Raw genomic sequence first — 17,963 nt, 5'->3', positions numbered from 1 at the left:
AGACTCACGACCATGGGTTAAAGTGCTCTGGGGTCCTAAATAAACTTTTAAAAGTCTGTCTAGGACACAAGGACTGCAATTCTAGGGGGAATTCCTGATGCTGTGCTGGGCTTGAAGCCAGTGGACTTGGGGAGCATATGATCTAGTGAGACACCAGCTGGTGCAGCCAAGGGAGTGCTTGCATCATCCCTCTGCCAACACCAGGCATCACAGCTTGCAGCTTTGAAAAAGACTCCTTTCTGTGGTTGGAGGAGAGGAGCAGGAAGAGTAAACAGGACTGTGTATTGCAACTTGGATATCAGCTCAGCCACAGTAGGACAGGGCATAAGACAAGCTCAGCCACAGTAGGATAGGGCATAAGACAGAGTCCTGAGTCCCCCATTTCAGGCCCTAGCTCCCAGACAACATTTCTAGACACCCTGGGCCAGAAGGGAACCCATTGGTTTGAAGGGAATGACCCAGTCCTGGCAGCATTCATCACCTGCTCTCTCTAGAGCCCAAGGGTCCTCAATAATTTGCAGTAGAACCCAAGCAGCACTTGCCATTGGCCTTGGGTGAGACTAAGAGACATGTTGGCTTCAGATGTCACCAAGCACTTTTCCAGCTGTGGTGGCTATGGGAAGGGGGTCCTTCTGCTTGAGAAAAGTTGAAGGAAGGGTAAAGGGGACTTTGTCTTGCAGCTTAGGTACCGGTGTGGCCTCAGTGGGGTAGAGAACCAAGTGGGCTCTTGCGGTCCCCAATTCCAGGGTTTAGCTCTTGTATGGCATTTCTGGACCTGCCCTAGTGGCCATAGTGGAGCCCACTGCCTAGAAAGGAGAGTCCTATGCTTGGCAGCATTCATAAGCTGACTCAAGAGCCCTTGATCCATGAATGAACATCAGCAGTAGCCAGGCAGTATTGACTGTGGGCCTGGGGCAGTGGTGACCAAGGGAAGAGACACCTCTGCTTGAGGAAAGGAGAGGGAAGAGTGGGAAAGACATTGCCTTGGGCTTGGGTGCCAGCTCAGCTGGAGTAAAATAGAGCACCAGGTAGATTCCTAAAGTTTCTTACCCCAGGCCCTGGCTCACAGGTGGCATCTCTGGACCTGCCCAGGACTGGTGGAAACTTGGCACCCTGAAGTAATGGATACAAGTCTGGCTGGCATTGCCACCTGCTGACTCTAGAGCCTTACAGCCTTGAGCGAACATAGCTGGTAGCCAGACAGTGGTTACCACAGGCCTTTGGTGACACCTGGTGCTGTGCTGGCTTCAGGTCTGACGCAGCACAGTCTCAGTGATGGTGGCCTCAGGGGTACTTGTGTCACCCTTCTTCCAGCTCCAGGCAGCTCAGCACACACAGAGAGAGAGAAGGAGAGAGAGAGAGAAAGGGAGAGAGAAGAGGAGAGGAGAGGAGAAAGAGAGAGACTGCTTGTTTTGGAGAAAGAAAAGGAAGAGAATAAGAGTCTATGTCTGATAATCCAGAGGATTCTTCTAGATCTTATCTAAGACCATAGGGTGGTATCTCTTCAAGTCTGCAGGAGCCACAGTGTTACTGGACTTGGGGTGCCCCCTAATGCAGATACAGCTGCAGTCACCAAAAACTAAATCACAACACCCAAGTTCCTTTGAATACCTAGAAAGCCTTCCCAGGAAGGAAGGGTGCAAACAAACCCAGACTCCAATGAACATCCACAAGCATCAAGACCATTCAGGAAATATGACCTCACCAAATGAACTAAATAAGTCACCAGTGACTAATCCCAGAGAGACACAGATGTGTGACCTTTCAGACAAATAATTCAAAATGGCTGTTTTGAGGAAACTCAAAGAAATTCAAGAGAACACAGAGAGGAATTCAGAATCCTATCAGATAAATTTAACAAAGAGATTGAAATAATTTAAAAGAATCCAGTAGAAATTCTGGAGTTAAAAACTGCAACTGAAATACTAAAGAACACATCAGAGTCTGTTAATAGTGGAATTAATCAAGCAGAAGAAAGAATTAGTGAGTTTGAAGACAGGCTATTTGAAAATACACAGTTATAGGAGACAAAAGGAAGAAGAATAGAAGAGAATGAAAGTATGCCTATGATATCAAGAAAATAACTTCAAAAGGGCAAATCTAAGAGTTTTGGGCCTTCAAGAGAAAATCGAGAGATGAGGGTAGAAAGTTTATTCAAAGGGATAATAACAGAAAACTTCCCAAACCAAGAGAAAGATATCAATATTCAAGTGCATGAAGGTTACTGAGCAGATTTGACCCAAGTAACATTAACTCAAGACATTCAATAATCAAACTCCCAAAGGTCAATAATAAAGAAAGGATTCTAAAAGTCGGAAGAGAAAAGAAACAAATAACATATAGTGGAGCTTCAATATGCCTAGCAGCAGACTTCTCAGTGGAAGCCTTGCAGGCCAGGAAAGAGTGACATAATATATTGAAAGTGCCAAAGGAAAAAGAACTTTTATTGCAGAATAGTATGTCTGGTGAAAATATTATTCAAACATGAAGGAGAATTCAAGACTTTCCCAGACAAACAAAAGCTGAGAGATTTCATCAACACCAGACCTATCCTATAAGAAAGCTAAAGGGAGTTCCTTAATCTGAAAGAAAAGCAACTTAATAAAAAATAAGAAATTATCCGAAGGCACAAAACTCACTAGTAATAGTAAGTACACAAAAAGACAGAATATCAAAACACTGTAATTGTGGTGTGTAAGCTACTCATATCTTGAGTGGGAAGACTAAAAGATGAACTGATCAAAAATAATAATTACAACTTTTCAAGACATAGTACAATAAAATATAAGTAGAAACAACAAAAAGTTAAAAGTAAGGGCATGATGTTAAAGTGTAGAGTTTTTATCAGTTTCCTTTTTACTTGTTTGTTAATTTGTTTATGCAATCACTGTTAAGTTGTCATCAGTTTAAAACAATAGGTTATAAGATATTATTTGCAAGCCTCATTGTAACTTCAAATTTAGAAACATACAACGGATACACAAAATATAAAAAGCAATAAATTAAAACATGTCATCAGAGAAAATCACCTTCACTAAAAGGAAGACAGGAAAGAAGAAAAGAAGAAAGAAGACCATGAAACAACCAGAAAAAAAAAAAACTAACAAAATGGCAGAAGTAAGTCCTTACTTAACAATGATAACACTGAATGTAAATAAACGAAACTCTCCAAACAAAAGATGTTGAGTGGCTGAATAGATTACACAATAAGATCCAACAATTCGTTGCCTGCAAGAAACATACTTCATCTATAAAGACACACATAGGCTGAAAATAAAGAGATGGAAAAAATATTCCATGCAAATAGAAACCAAAAAAGAGCAAGAGTAGCTATACTTATATCAGACAAAATAGATTTCAAGACAAAAACTATAAAAAAAAACAAAGGTCATTGTGATGGTTAATACTGTCAACTTGATTGAATTGAAGGATGTAAAGTATTATTCCTGAGTGTTTCTGTGAGGGTGTGGCCAAAAGAGATTAACATTTGAGCCAGTGGACTGGAAAAGGCAGACCCACCCTTAATCTGAGTGGGCACAATCTTATCAACTGCCAGCGTGGCCAGAACAAAAACCAGGCAGAAGAACGTGAATAGACTAGACTGGCTTAGCCTCCCAGCCTACATCTTTCTCCCATGCTGGATGCTTCCTGCCCTCCAACATCAGACTCCAAGTTCTTCAGCTTCAGGACTCAGACTGGCTTCCTTGCTCCTCAGCTTGCAAATGGCCTATTTTGGGACCTTGTGATTGTGTGAATTAATACTCCTTAATAAACTCCCATATATATATTATATATTATAATATCTAATATATATAAAATATATAATATATATTAGATATTATAATATATATGTATTTTATATATTATATATTATACATAAAATATGTATTATAAAATATATATTTTATATAATATATTATATATATCATATATTATATATTATATATATTTTATATTATATAATGTGTATTATATATATTTTATATTATATATAATATATATTTTATATTATATATTATATATATTTTATATTATATATTATATATTATATATATTTTATATTATATATTATATATAATATATATTTTATATGATATTACATATAATATATATTTTATATACTATATTCTATATAGTATATATTATATATTTTATAGATTATATATTTTATATATTATATATATTATATATTATATACATTTTATATTTTATATATTAATATATAATATATATTATATATATTATATATAATATATATTATATATATTATATATTATATATATTATATATATTATATATTATATATAATATATTTTATATATATTATATGTTATATATATTATATATTATATATTATATATAATATATATATTTTATATATATATTATATATTTTATATATTATATATTATATATAATATATATATATTTTATATATATTATATATTATATATTATATATTATATATTTATAAATATATAATATATACATAAAATATATAATATATAGTATATAAAATATATATAATATATAATATATATAAAATTATATTATATATAATAAATATATATATTTTATATATATATATTTCATATATATTTTATATATGAAATATATATTTAATATATTATTAATATAATTATTAATTATATTAATAATTCTATTATTATATTAATTATATTAATAATTCTATTATTATATTAATTATATTAATAATTATATTATATTAATTATAATAATATTTTATTATATCTGCATAATAATAAATATGATAATTAATGATTATATTAATTAATAATATAATTATTAATATAATTAATATAATACATTATATATTATATATTATATATAATGTATTATATTATATATATTATGTATTATATATAATATATAATATATAATATATTAATATAATATATTATATATAATATTAATGTATATAATATATTAAATATATATTAAATATATATATTAAAAAATATATATAATAAATATATATAAAATATATATATTAAAATATATAATAAATATATATAAAAAAATAAATGTATATATAAAATTATATATTATATATATCTCATATATAATATATATTTTATATACATATAATATATATATTAGTTCTGTCTTTCTAGAGAACCCTGAGTAATACAGATTTTGGTACCAACAAATATTAAGGATGGAGTTCTTTTGTTGGTTTTGGGGTTTCTGGAGTTGGCCGCTAAATATGATTAGACCCCAAAATGCTAAGGACTCTACTTCTAATAGTATGGAGAACACTAATAGTCCCTGGCATGAGCTGTTTAGAGAGTTATGCAAAATAAGTGCATTTGACACTCCTGATTCACTGCTCATGAGAGGCAAGGAGTTTAGTGACCCTGTACATAATAATTTTGACCATATGTGGAGAACCAAGGAACACAATGAAGTTGGTTGGTTGCTCCTAAGTTCACTGGACAAAGTGATGAAAGAAAATGGTGAACTCAGAGATTCTAACTCCTGGCTTCAGAAGCGGATACTGAGCCTCAAATCTTCTAAGATTGCCCTGAGTAAGAGTCTTATCTCCTGAAGAGAAAAGATGAAGCTGTGGAAAACCAGACACAAGCTTTTATCATGCGAGTGGCTGGCCTGCAATGAAAGGTGCATCCACAGCCTTGCCAGGTGTCTACTGTTAAAATGAGGGCATTGATTGGAAAAGAATGGGACCCTGCAACTGTGAATGGGGATATGTGGGAGGACCCTGATGACACTGGGGACACTGAGCTTGTAAACTCTGATGAATTTTTTTTGCCGGAAGAAACAGCTTTCTCATCCCCAGTAGTGGCAACATCCCCTCCCTGACCCACACTCCCATCAACCTTTCCACCTTTGTCTGAGGGGATAAACCCTGTGCTGCCTGAGGCAACAGTGATGGCCTCCCCTGAGGCAGTTGCCAGGCAATATAAGTTGATTCTCCTCAGGAGCTATCCCCAACACCTCTGTTTGCTTCTAGACCTATAACAAGACTAAAGTCCTAGCGGGCTCCTAGAAGTGAGGCTCAGAGTGTGACTATGAGGAGATGTGCTACACTCAAAAAGAACTCCTTGAGTTCTCTAATTTATATAAGCAGAAATCTTGAGAAGAGTCATGGGAATGGATATTAAGGTGTGGGATGATGGTAGAAGGAACATAGAGTTTGATCAGGTGAATTTGTTGATTTGGGCCTACTAAATAGGGATTCTACATTTAATGTTGTAGCTCAGGGAGTTAAAAAAGATTCTAATAGTTTGTCTGCTTGGTTAGCTAAAATATAGCTTAAAAGATGGCCCACTGTGAGCGAGCTGGAAATGCCTGATTTCCTCTCTTGGTTTAGAACGGGATCCAAAGGTGTAGGGAGATTGGAATGGTGGAGTGGATTAGTCACTTTAGACCTTCTCATTCCAGCTGGGAGGGTCCAGAAGATATATCCTTGACCAATGCTTTCCGAAATACATTTGTGAGGGCAACACCTACATCTTTGAAGAGCTCTGTAAGGACTGCTCTTCTAGATCTTGATGTATGCCAGATCTAACAATGGGAACCCCAGTCACTCAACCACAAAATTTAAATACAATGGAAATAATTGGATCCCGAGATGGCAGGGCCAAGTGGCAGCACTCAACCATCAAAGGTAAGGTGGGCATGGCTACCATAATGGACAACAGAGGCAAAGCAACAATCTGAATCGTTTGACTTATGCAGAGCTCTGGCACTGGCTAATTAATCACGGTGTTTCTAGAAGTGAAATTAATAGGAATCCTACTGCATTCCTACTTAATTTATATAAGCAGAAAAATTCCAGGTCAAGTGGACAAAGACTAATTTTAAATATAAAAACAGAGAATCATGGCCCCTCAATCAATATCCAGACTGGAGCCATTTTATAGACCCAGAACCTCTTGAATGAAGGGGAAGTCTGCTCCCCTTGAGGAAGGACCCCACTATACTACCAACAATTTATGCTATTAATCTTTCTCCCATCCTTCCCCAAGGAGAACTCTGGCCTTTTACCAGGGAAACTGCACTGGGGAAAGAAAGATGATCAGACATTTTGGGGACTACTGGAAACTGGCTCTGAGCTGACACTGAATCCAGGGGTCCCAAAACATCATTGTTGTCCTCCAGTTAAAGTAGGGGTTTACACTGCTCAGTGAAATAAAAGAGGATACAAACAAATGGAAGAACATTCCATGCTCATGGGTAGGAAGAATCAATATTGTGAAAATGGCCATACTGCCCAAGGTCATTTATAGATTCAATGCCATCCCCATCAAGCTACCAATGACTTTCTTCACAGAATTGAAAAAAGCTATTTTAAAGTTCAAATGGAACCAAAAAAGAGCCCGCATTGCCAAGTCAATCCTAAGCCAAAGAACAAAGCTGGAGGCATCACGCTACCTGACTTCAAACTATACTACAAGGCTACAGTAGCCAAAACAGCATGGTACTGGTAGCAAAACAGAGATATTGACAAATGGAACAGAACAGAGACCTCAGAAATAATGCCGCATATCTACAACTATTTGATCTTTGACAAATCTGACAAAAACAAGAAATGGGGAAAGGATTCCCTATTTAATAAATGGTGCTGGGAAAACTGGCTAGCCATATGTAGAAAGCTGAAACTGGATCCCTTCCTTACACCTTATACAAAAATTAATTCAAGATGGATTAAAGACTTAAATGTTAGACCTAAAACCATAAAAACCCTAGAAGAAAACCTAGGCAATACCATTCAGGACATAGGCATGGGCAAGGACTTCATGTCTAAAACACCAAAAGCAATGGCAACAAAAGCCAAAATTGACAAACGGGATCTAATTAAACTAAAGAGCTTCTGCACAGCAAAAGAAACTACCATCAGAGTGAACAGGCAACCTACAGAATGGGAGAAAATTTTTGCAATCTACTCATCTGACAAAGGGCTAATATCCAGAATCTACAATGAACTCCAACAAATTTCCAAGAAAAAAACAAACAACCCCATCAAAAAGTGGGTGAAGGATATGAACAGACACTTCTCAAAAGAAGACACTTATGCAGCCAAAAGACACATGAAAAAATGCTCATCATCACTGGCCATCAGAGAAATGTAAATCAAAACCACAATGAGATACCATCTCACACCAGTTAGAATGGCAATCATTAAAAAGTCAGGAAACAACAGGTGCTGGAGAGGATGTGGAGAAATAGGAACACTTTTACACTGTTGGTGGGAAGGTAAACTAGTTCAACCATTGTGGAAGTCAGTATGGTAATTCCTCAGGGATCTAGAACTAGAAATACCATTTGACCCAGCCATCCCATTACTGGGTATATACCCAAAGGATTATAAAACATGCTGCTATAAAGACACATGCACACGTATGTTTATTGCAGCACTATTCACAATAGCAAAAACTTGGAACCAACCCAAATGTCCAACAATGATAGACTGGATTAAGAAAATGTGGCACATATACACCATGGAATACTATGCAGCCATAAAAAATGATGAGTTCACGTCCTTTGTAGGGACATGGATGAAGCTGGAAACCATCATTCTCAGTAAACTATCACAAGGACAAAAAACCAAACACCGCATGTTCTCATTCATAGGTGGGAACTGAACAATGAGAACACATGGACACAGGAAGGGGAACATCACACACCAGAGCCTATTGTGGGGAGGGGGAGAGGGGGAAGGGGTAGCATTAGGAGATATACCTAATATTAAATAACGAGTTAATGGGTGCAGCACACCAACATGGCACATTTATACATATGTAACAAACCTGTACATTGTGCACGTACCCTGAAACTTAAAGTATAATAAAAAAATAGAGAGAGAAATAGTATAAAAATAAAAAATAAATAAATTAAGTAGGGGTTTATGGAGGTCAGGTAATTAATGCAGTTATAGCTCAGGTTTGACTTACAGTGGGTCCAGTGGGTTCTTGAACTCATCCTGTGGTCATTTCCCCAGTGCCAGAATGAATAATTGGCGTAGACATACTGGCAGAACCCCCACATTGGCTTCCTGACTATTAGGGTGAGGGTTATTATGGTGGGAAAGGCCAATTGGAAGCCATTAGAGCTGCCTCTACCTAGAAAAATAGTAAATCAAAAACAATATTGCATCTCTGGATGAATTGTGGAGATTAGTGCCACCATCAAGGACTTGAAATATGCAGGGTGGTGACTCCCATCACATTCTCATTCAACTGTCCTATTTGGCCGGTACAGAAGACAGATGGATCTTGGAGAATGACAGTGGATTACTGTAAGCTTGACCAAGTGGTAACTACAATTGCAGCTGCTGTAGCAGATGTGGTTTCATTGCTTGAGCAAATTGACACATTTCCTAGTACCTGGTATGCAGCCATTGATTTGACAAATGACTTTTTCTCCATTCCTGTCCATAAGGCCCACCAGAAGCAATTTGTCTTAAGCTGACAAGGCCAGCAATATACCTTTACTGTCCTACCTCAGGGGTATATCAACTCTCTGGCTTTGTGTCATAATCTTGTTCAAAGAGAGCTTGATTGATTTTCCCTTCCACAAGATAACACACTGGTCCATTACATTCATGACATTACGCTGACTAGATCCAGTGAGTGAAAAGTAGCAAACACACTGCTCTTATTGGTGAAGGATTTGCAGGCCAGAGGATGGGAAACAAATCTGACTAAAATACAGGGGCCTTCTACCTCAGTAAATTTCTAGAGGCCCCGTGGTGTGGTGCCTGTCGAGATATTCCCTCTAAGATGAAGGATAAATTGCGAATTTGGCCCCTCCTACAACCAAGAAAGAGGCACAACGCCTAGTGGGCCTATTTGGATTATGGAGGCAACACATTCCTCATTTGGGTGTGTTACCCCGGCCCATTTATCAAGTGACCCAAAAGGCTGCCACTTTTGGGTGGGGTCCAGAACAAGAAAAGGTTCTGCTGTGCAAGCTGCTCTGCCACTTGGGCCATATGACCCAGCAGATCCAGTGGTGCTTGAGGTGTCAGTGGCAAATAAAGATGTTGTTTGGAACCTTTGGCAGGCCCCTATAGGTGAATCACAGCAGGGGCCTCTAGGATTTTGAAGCAAGGCCCTGCCATCTTCTGCAGATGACTCTCCTTTTGAGAGACAGCTCTTGGCCTGTTACTGGGCTTTGGTGGAAACTGAACATTTGACTATATGTCATTAAGTTACCACGCCACCTGAACTGCCTATCATGAACTGGGTGCTTTCTAACCCATCTACCCATAAAGTGGGTCATGCACAGCAGTATTCCAAAATCAAATGGAAGTGGTACATACGTGATCAAGCTCAAGCAGGTCCTGAAGGCACAAGTAAGTTACATGAAGTGGCTCAAATGCCCATGGTCTCCATTCCTACTACCCTGCCTTCTCTTCCCCAGCTTGCTCCAATGGCCTCATGGGGAGTTCCCCATCATCAGTTGACACAGGAAGAGAAGACTAGGCCTGGTTCACAGATGGTTCTGCATAACATGAAGGCACCACCCGAAAGTGGACAGCTGCAGCACTATAGCCCCTTTCCAGGACATCCCTGAAGGATAGCAGTGAAGGGAAATCTTCCTAGTGGGCAGAATGTCCAGCAGTGTACTTGGTTGTGCACTTTGCATGGAAGGAGAAATGGCCAGATGTGCAAATATATCCTGATTCATGAGCTGTAGACAATGGTTTGGCTGTATGGTTAGGGACTTGGAAGAAGCATGATTGGGAAATTGGTGGCAAAGAATTTTTGGGAAGAGGTATGTGGATGGACCTCTCTGAGGGGTAAAAAACTGTGAAGATATTTGTATCCCATGTGAGTGCTCACCAACAGGTGAACTCAGCAGAGAAGGATTTTAATAATCAAGTGGATAGGATGACCCATTCTGTGGACACCACTCAGCCTCTTTCCCCAGCCACCCATCATCACCCAATGGGCCCATAAACAAAGTAGCCATGGTGGCAGGGATGGAGGTTACGCATGGGCTCAGTAATATGGACTTCCACTCACCAAGGCTGACCTGGCCACAGCCACTGCTGAGTGCCCAATTTGCCAGCAGCAGAGACAAACACTGAGCCCTCAATATGGCACCATTCCTTGGGGTGATCAGGTAGCTACCTGGTGGAAGGTTGATTATGTTGGACATTTTCCATCATGGAAAGGGCAGCAGTTTGTCCTCACTGGAATAGACATTTATTCTGGATATGGGTTCACCTATCCTGCATGCAATGCCTCTGCCAAGACTACCATCCATGGACTCATGGAATGCCTTATCCACCATCATGGTATTCCACATAGCATTGCCTCTCACAAAGGCACTCACTTTACATCTAAAGAAGTGCAGCATGGGCTCATGCTCATAGAATTCACTAATCTTGCCATGTTCCCCATCATCCTGAAGCAGCTGCATTGATGGAACAGTGGAATGGCCTTTTGAAGTCACAATTACAACGCCAACTAGGTGACAATACTTTGCAGGGCTGGGGCAAAGTTCTCCAGAAAACTGTGCATGCTCTAAATCAGTGTCCAATATATGGTACTGTTTCTCCCATAGCCAGGATTAATGGGTCCAGGAATCAGGGGTGGGGGCACAAGTGGCACCACTCACCATTACCCCTAATGACCCACTAGCAAAATTTTGCTTTCTGTTTCCGTGACATTACATTCTGCTGGCCTAGAGGTCTTAGTTCCAGAAGGAGGAACGCTGCCACCAGGAGACACAACAATGATTTCATTAAACTGGAAGTTAAGATTGCCACCTGGACACTCTGGGTTCCTCCTACCTTTAAGCCAACAGGGTGAGAAGGGAGTTACAGTTTTGGTTGGGGAGACTGACCCCGACTTTCAAGATGAAATCAGTCTACTACTCCACAACGGAGGTAAGAAAGAGTATGCATGGAATACAGAAGATCCATTAGGGTGTCTCTTAGTATTACCATGCCCTGTGATTAAGGTCAATGGAAAACTACAACAGCCCAATCCAAGCAGGACTACAAATGGCCCAGACCCTTCAGGAATGAAGGTTTGGGTCACTCCATCAGGAAAAAAACCACAACCTGCTGAGGTGCTTGCTGAAGGCAAAGGGAATACAAAATAGTAGTAGAAGGCAGTCATCAATACCAGCTAGGACCACATGACCAGCTGCAGAAACAAGGACTATAATTGTCATGTACTTCTTTTGTTAAAAACATGTTTGTGCATGTATACACTTGTACTAAGAAAACATCTTCATTTTATTTCCTTTTTTTAAAATCATGTGACATAAAATTTATTGGCTTCATATCAGCATTTAAGTATTGTTAACTTTATGTAGTAGCATTTGGGTTGGGGATTGGTGCATTTCTGGTTGCACAACTGACAGTTGTATTATGTTAGGCATAATTATGACCTTATTATTGTCTTTATTTGAAGATTATATATGATCTCAGGAGATTGCGTATGGATTCAGGTTGACAAGGGGTGGACTTGTGATGGTTAATAGTGAGTGTCAATTTGATTGACTTGAAGGATGCAAAGTATTGTTCCTGGGTGTTTATGTGAGGGTGTTGCCAAAGGAGTTTAATATTTGGGTCAGTGGACTGGGAAAGGAAGACCCATCCTTAATCTGAGTGGGCACAATCTAATCAACTGCCAGCGTGGCCAGAATAAAAACCAGGCAGAAGAACGTGAATAGACTAGACTGGCTTAGCCTCCCAGCCTACATCTTTCTCCCATGTTGGATGCTTCCTGCCCTCCAACATCAGACTCCAAGTTCTTCAGCTTCGGGACTCAGACTGGCTTCCTTGCTCCTCAGCTTGCAGATGGCCTATTTTGGGACCTTGTGATTGTGTGAATTAATACTCCTTAACAAACTCCCATGTATATATACACACACACACACACATACATACATATATCTACATCTATATATATATACATATATGTATATGTAAATCTATACATATACATATATGTATATGTAATTCTATACATATACATATATGTATATGTAAATCTATACATCTACAAATATACATACATATATATATCCTATTAGTTCTGTCTCTCTAGAGAACCCTGACCAATACAGTCACTATATAATGATAACATTTCAAATAGCAAGAGGGCATAGCAACTCTATTTGCACCCAACACTTGAGCACCCAAATATATAAAGCAAATATTATTAGAGCTAAAGACAGAGATAGAAAATAAAAGCTATAGACTTTAACACCTCACTTTCAGAATTGGATAGATCTCCCAGACAGAAAATTAAAAAGGAAACATTGGACTTAATCTGTGCTATAGACCAAATGGACCTAACAGAATATTTACAGAACATTTTATCCAATGGCTACAGAATACACACCCTTCTCCTCAGCATGAAGATCATTCTCAAGGATATGCCATGTGTTAAGCCACAAAACAAGTCTTAAAAATCCAAAAGCATTGAAATAACATCAAGTATCTTCTTTGACCACAATGTAATAAAACTAGAAATCAACATGAGACTTGGAGCAGATGAACATCCAAACTATATCATGAGAGAACAAAATCAGTTTGAAAACTTAGGCAAAATGGAAAATTGTCCAGAAAAATGTATCATACTAAAACTGACTAAAAAAGAATTAAAATATTGAATAGTCTTGTTATTATTAGAAATTATTGTTGTTATTATATTGTTATTATAAAGAAATTGTGCCAGAAAAAAATTAAAATCATCCTATTTAAAAAATCAGCTTAAATATTTTTTCAGGAGAGTTCTACCAAACATTCAAGCAACAGATATTTTCCATTATATATAAAATATTGCAGGAAATTTAAAAAGTGTGAATACTTTTGAACTCATCCTTTGAGATTGGCGCAACCGTGATATCAAAATGAAACAAGGAAAGTAAGAGGAAAAAAATTATAGGTCAATTTCATGAACATAGATGCAAGCCATTCTAAACAAAATATAAGCAAGAGAATCCAAGAATGTTTAAAAGGGGTATCTATCATGACCAAACTCTATTTTTCCCAGGAATGCAAGAATAATTTAACATTAGCAAATTCATAAATATCATTTGCCACATTAGCAGATTAAAGGAGACAAACTATCTCAATAGATGCCCAAAAAAAGCACTTGTAAACTTTAATACTTAATTATGATTAAGATCTCTTAACAAACTAGAAGTAAAGGAAACTTGTAAAACCTGATAAATAGTATCCATAAAAGCTAACAACAAACATCATTCTTAATGGTGAAACACAAGAAACATTCCTTTTAAAATGAAGAAGTAAATAAAGATGCAATCACTCCTATTCAACATTGTACTGGTAAAGTGAGAAAAAGAAATAACAATATAAAGTTTGGAAATAAAAAACCAAAACTGTCACATATTCAGATTTTATGACTTTCTACATAGAAAATTCAAAAGAATCTACAAACCATTATTTCTAATATCAGGATATTTCAGTTCTTTATTGCCCTGTAACAAACCACCCCAATATTGTGTGACTTAATAGCGTTTCATTTGTTTGCAGTTCTTTGTGTCAGCAATTTGCCTACTCAGGTGGGCAATTCATTTGCTGGTGCTGCCTGTGGTCACTATATTATCTAGGGATTTGAACTGGAGCTGGACGCCTTGGATAGCCTCATTCACACGTCTGGTGATTGATGCTGGCTGTTGGCTAAAAGAGTTCATCTCTGCTGTATGTGGCTAACCCAAGCTTCTTCACATGGTCATCTTAGGAAGTGTTTCAATAGGGAAAAGCAGAAGCCACAAAGCTTCTTAAGGCTTACTCTTGGAAGTTCTGTGGTATCACTTCTACTCTATTCTGTGGGCCAAAGCAATTCACAAGGCCAGCTCAGCTTCAGGGGGCTGGAAAATAGATTTTATTCTTCATGAAACAGGAAAAAAGCATTGTAAATGGATATGCATCAGGATGGTAGGGATTATTGCAGCTATCTTTACAGATAATCTGCAAAACAATGTTTAACAAGTATGCTAATGATACATTTAGCAAAATATGTGTAAAATCTATATAGTGTGAATTATAAAACTTTATTAAAATACATTGTAGAAGATCTAAATTTAAAAAGAGGTACACATGTTCCTGAATATGAAGACTTAAATGTTAGTTCTTTCTATAGATTCAAACAATTCCAATAAAAATTCCACAATATTTTCAAAGAACTTAACAAGCAGAAGACCCAAGAATAGCCAAGATACTCCTGAAAAAAGAAAGGAGGGAGGAGAAACACCCTACCAGATAGCAAAACTTATTATATAGCTCTAGTAATAGAGAAAGTGTGGTATTCATGCAGGAATAGACAATAGGTTAATGAAACAAGCTATGTATACATGAACATTTGATGTATGAATGAATCATAGCAGGTCACTGGGATTAAGCAATGAATAGGGCTGGGATAATAGGCTACCATCTGAAAAAAATATATCCCTACCTCAAGCCATATAAAATAATCAATTAGCGATAGTTCAAAAATTGTAATGTAAAATGTTTAAACTTTTAGAAGAAAATATGGAATAATATATTTACTTTAGTGTAGATGAAGTTTTCTTTAAAAGTAGAAAGAATACACTAAACATAAAAATAAATATTAATAACTTTACAGTAAAATTAACAACTTCTGTTATATCATAAAGAAATAAAATATGAGATCAAACTTGTTTTTACAACATCTTTAATCCACAGAGAATTATTACCCAGAATACATAAAAACTCCTAAGAGTTATTGAGAAAAAGACAAATAAGCAATAGAAAAGTGGGCAAAAGGTAGAAGTAGATATTTCCCAGAAGATAAAACCTAAACTGTGAGAAAACCCTTGAAAAGATGCTCAGCTTCATTATTTTTTAACGAGGCAATGCAAATTAGACAACTATAAAATATCACTTCTTCTAGTAAAGTCGCAAAAATTAAGAAGTCCACCAACTGCTCTGAGGACGTGGCTCAAGGACATTGGTACAATTGACTCGGGAAACAATCTGCTAATTTCATCAAAAGTGGAATATTTGTACATCTCAAGACCCAGATATTCTACTCCTAGGTTTATTTTCTAGAGAAACTCTTAACTGGTTATACTAGGGGATATACAAAATAGAGATTCAGAGCAGCACTGTTTATAATAGAAAAAGAACCACTTGATATACTACATATTCAAGAAAAAGACCCACTTGATATACTACAAAGACACTCCTCTGCAAAAATCATTGCATGTCCTTTCTTCCCAACAGCACCCAATTTTGAGTGAAGCCTCACTTCCCTGGACCCTCCACGAAATCACCCAATCAAAGCCCAAATCCTAGAATAGGTTCTTTCTAACATCTCTCTTACTTAGACATTCCATAGTTCTCCATGGCATGCACTCTCTCAAGCTGCAAGAAGTAAATCAACTTGTTCAACAATAGGTATGTTCCTGATGGTCTTTGACTGGAGGGCATTGACAGGGTGAACACAAAGCACAGTAACAGATCTCCCCTTCTTCCTGGACATGTGAGCAAATGGTTAAATATTGATGTCAGCAGCCCTTGAAATCTCCAACTGGGCAATGTTTAAGCTAGGTGTGACCCATAGTCATTGGTGTCAAGAAAGTTAAGAAAATGTAGGGTTGAGAGTATTCGATGTGATTTTAGATTCCAAGCACCTAAAATCACCCATGATGTTGATGGGACCAGAAACTAGGGAATAGATGCTGTCCAGTGAAGTGGCCTTAGGGTGAGTTTTCCAGCCAGCTAAGAGGAGGTTTTTACTGTCTTCTCTCTTGACTCAATTTCCCTCCAGCTGTTGGCATCTTGGAACAAACATGAGAATTTATAGATTGAGACCAAGCAGACTCAAGCAAAAAAGGGGAAAAAACAAGAAGGCAAAAAGTGTGAGTCTCAAATCCAAAAAGAGTATCAAGGGGTAGCTGGGACTGGCTATGGCTGTGTTGGTCAGGCATGCTGATCCCAGAACACTCAAAGGACAACTAACACATATCTAGTGTTTTCAGAGAACTTTCATGTCCATTGTCTGTAAACCTCATGCAGACATTTTACAAATGAGGGCAGTGGGACTCAGAGAGGTTATGTGACTTACTCAAGATTTCTCTGCCAATAAGAAGTGGAAGCGGGATCTCAACCCCAGTGTAACTGACTCCAAATCCCACCTGAGTTTATCCCTTTTTCTCCACCAGCTTGGCCAGCAGGAGTCTCAGATTGCATCTTCAGAGATCACAGAGCAGAAAGCCAAAGAAGCCAGGAGCCAGAGGTTGAAGAGAAATTTCCTCTGGAGGCTTGCTCAGAAGGGCACCTGGTGCTTCCCCTCTCTTCTCCCTCTTACAAGCAACCAAGGGGGAGTTAGAAAACACAAAACACCATAACTAGGGGTGAAGGAAGGCACTGCTTAAACTGGTCACCAGGACTGCACATCACCAGAGCCCCAGAACAGAGCTTCCCTGAAATAGCAATTGGGGCGGCTCCCACCAAGCCACATCATCCCCATGACTCATGCAGTCGGCTCTTCCTTAGTTTGTGGAAATGAGACAATGAGGATGCGGATGCACCAGGTTGCTGGAAATGAGCCCTGCAGTCTCTGGGAGCCATCCAGACATACCCTACTGTTGGGAAGTCCCCTCGGCCACCACCGCATGTCACTCTGAGTGCCCTGGAGAAAAAGTTCTAGTGTCCTGCAGGAACAACTGAGGAATCTGCCCCTCCAATCACCTTCAGGTGTTAGCACCTAGCTCTCCAAAACCTGGGAGTAGGGTGAGGCTCTGCTGAAGGTGATCTCCAGGCACGGGGCATGTGACTGTGGGGCAGGGGACATTCCTCGGGCTGCGGGAGCCTCTGGGGCTCTGTCCCTGCGGTGCACACAGACCGTTTCACCTCTCCTTTCTCACCCTGCTGAGGACAGGGCTAGTGATGGATTGGAATTCCTTTGAGATTTGCCTTATTTTCCCCTGAGGGAAACCTAGAGTCTTTCTGGATTGTGGAGACTG

The sequence above is a fragment of the Pan troglodytes genome, chromosome 9 (assembly GCF_028858775.2).
Source record: "Pan troglodytes isolate AG18354 chromosome 9, NHGRI_mPanTro3-v2.0_pri, whole genome shotgun sequence".
Taxonomy (NCBI): Eukaryota; Metazoa; Chordata; class Mammalia; order Primates; family Hominidae; genus Pan; species Pan troglodytes.
The sequence above is the reverse complement of the archived record's forward strand: the minus strand, read 5'-3'. Positions refer to the sequence as shown.